The sequence below is a fragment of the Pterocles gutturalis genome, unplaced genomic scaffold (genome assembly GCF_000699245.1).
Source record: "Pterocles gutturalis isolate BGI_N339 unplaced genomic scaffold, ASM69924v1 scaffold13337, whole genome shotgun sequence".
Classification (NCBI taxonomy): Eukaryota; Metazoa; Chordata; class Aves; order Pterocliformes; family Pteroclidae; genus Pterocles; species Pterocles gutturalis.
This window is the reverse complement of record NW_010110398.1, coordinates 4,389-7,121: the sequence shown is the minus strand read 5'-3', so window position 1 is coordinate 7,121 and position 2,733 is coordinate 4,389. Positions and strand designations below refer to the sequence as shown.

Below are 2,733 nucleotides of genomic sequence, written 5' to 3'. Positions count from 1 at the left end.
AAGCAGCCCACTCCAACTATCTTGTACAGCCACAACCATTAGGAATGCATTAAGGGAAATCCAATATTTTTTTTTCATTGCATTTAAAACCCTGCCCCCAGTATTTCCCCAGCCAGGGTTATTCAGGGAGCAGAGCACATGAGCTGAGAAAGAAAAATTCCTCTCCTGCAGTACCACAAAATGGCTCTAGGAAGCCGAGCAACAAAGCAAATCAATGCTGAAGCGCATCCGATGGTCCAGATCTGGGAGCAGGGGGAGGGGAAGGTAAATTCGTTCCTGCCGCACTGCAAAGCCCCAGCACAGAGAGAGCAAGCGCAGAACGGGGCGGGGTGGGGGGAAGGGCGCTGGGTCCCCCCGGGATGCTGGGGCACTGTTGGAAAGTCAAGACCAGATGGAGATGGGGGGATGCGCAGAGGCGGGGGGGAATGACGGCAGCTCACGAGCGATGTTGTTGCCATGAGCCGCTGCATGACCTGCTCCGTTCCAACTGCCCGTGCATGGCTCAGGGGGGAATCCTTCTACAGCCCTGCTCAGAAACTATTTGCTTTAGCAAAAAAGATTTTTTTGCTTTAGATTTGCTGCTGCAAAGCTGCATCGGCTACTGTGGATCCCATCTCAGCTTTTTAACTGTTTCATGCGCGTGGATGTGGATGTGCTCTCCTGGGAGGCTGGAGAAACAGAGCAAAGGGCACCTGAAGGACCCAAGGCAGAGTCCAGGGCTGCTACTCCCTCCTTTCACAGGCAGAGAGACTACAGGAATGAGAAAAACAACGAACACAACAAGGAGGCTGGTCCCCTCGCGTTTCTCCTCTCTCCAGCCCAGATCTGTGCACGCCTCTGGGTTGCCTTTGTTTTCCCCGAGTAGATGGAGGTGGCTAAGCCAGCCAAAAAGCTGGACAAAAAAGCTGTCCCACATCCCACCAGATCCCTGAAATATTGCTGATGCACGTCCCCTTGCAGGGGTCAGAAGTATGAAGCAATCGCGGTTTGAGAAGTTCCAGCTGCTCTGCTGGAGCCGGAGGAGGAAAACACATGGCGAGTCCAAAAACAGGCGGGATATTGTGCACCGAGGGCAGGGGATGCGCAGGATGGAGCACAGAGACAATGAAACCTTACGGGAAATGCCATTTTGCCTTCTGCTGGGGAAGCATTCACCGGCAGAACTGTTCTGCAGTCCCCATTAAATGGGTCCCAGAGCTGACGGGGCTTTGAGGACCTTGGGCTGGAGGAGGGCTGGAGGAGATGCACATATACAGTTAGGAATATTTATCACTAATCCTCATCAGCAGCTTGTTTCATTTTCAAGGCCAGGCTGGATGAGGCTTTGAGCAACCTGGGCTAGTGGGAGGTGTCCCTGCCCATGGCAGAGGTTATAACTCAATGATCCTTAAGGTCCCTTCCAACCCAAACCATTCTGTGATTCTGTGATTCTATGATTCTATGAACAAGCAGATCACCCCAAACCCATCAGGGTGTTCCAGTGAGGACGGCATGGCTGGAGACACCCTGTCAGGCCAGGTGGCATCCAGGAACCAGCTCGCAGATGGACTATGGCCTCTGGCAATGGGGGAGATTTTATTTTCTAGGCTCCTCCAGCTGAAAACATCCCAGTTGGGGGCTTGGGCACCTTCTCCTCTGCCCTCACTGCTGACCTGCTTCCCCCTGGCCCATCCCAGCTGCTCCAGCGAGGAAGCTGGGGGCTCCCAGCAGCATCCACGGCAACTGGTCCCCATGAACTAGTTTGCAGTCACAGCACAGTTTCACAGGGGAGAAAAAGCCACCCGTGAAGTTCCCAGCCTGTTGGTCAGTCTGGGCTAAGAGCAAAGGACTGTTTCTAGGTAACATTGACATTAAGGCTGAAAAGAAGAGAGAACAGGGACAAAAGAGGTTTATAAATGGGCATTGAGCTGCTCTTGCCAAGCAGGGCACTTCAGCTCTTGTTGCTGGAAAAGTTACGCTCAGCCTTTCCCCGCAGCCAGCTACTATCCGAAATGGTCCTGAGGAAGAAAACAAGAATTTGGGCTTCGGCAAAAATAACCAGTTAGTGGCTCCATGCCTCTGGTAAGCAGAGGGGAGGAGAGGCTGGCCAGAGGCAGCCCCAGAGCATGTACTGGTGCAGCTGCTGGTGAGGCTTCCAGAAGAACTCAATATAGCGCGTCTGTCCCTGCCTGGGGGAGAAGGAGCTCCTCAGGCTGCCTTTCCGTCTGCTCTCCTACCATCTCATGGCACCCCTCTAAATTCTCACTGGAAGCCAGAGTATTTTAAGGACAGGATGTCTGCCCTTTAGTGTCTGGTGTCCTGGAGCATCTGTGCTCCTTGTGGTGTCTTAGCAGCTGCTTCGGCCCCTTCAGGTGGCTCAAAGCACTGGCTTTTGTGTTGTTCCCAGCTCCAAAGGAGGAAGACCCTGGGCTGCATCAAAAGAAGCGTGACCAGCAGGTCAAGGGAGGGGATTCTCCCCGTCTGCTCCACTCTCATGAGACACTCCTGCAGTGCTGCACCCAGCTCTGGGGCTCCCAACATAAGAAGGACACGGAGCTGTTGGAGCGGGGCCAGAGGAGGGACATGAAGATGGTCCGAGGGCTGGAGCACCTCCTGTAACGAGGACAGGCTGAGAGAGCTGGGGTTGTTCAGCCTGGAGAAGGCTCCAACCTTCTAGCAGCCTTCCAGTGCTGAAAGGGGGCTACAGGAGAGATGGGGAGGGACTCTTGATCGGGGGTAGCGTGATAGGTGAAC

General features: G+C 54.1%; 1 protein-coding gene across 1 annotated transcript in view; it reads right to left on the bottom strand.

The window, feature by feature from the left end:
• LOC104461690 (protocadherin gamma-A4-like) overlaps nucleotides 1–2,733 on the bottom strand; it is a gene marked incomplete at its 5' end in the record, with an annotated part of 5,997 nt that overhangs the window by 575 nt on the left and 2,689 nt on the right. The window lies entirely within an intron of this gene.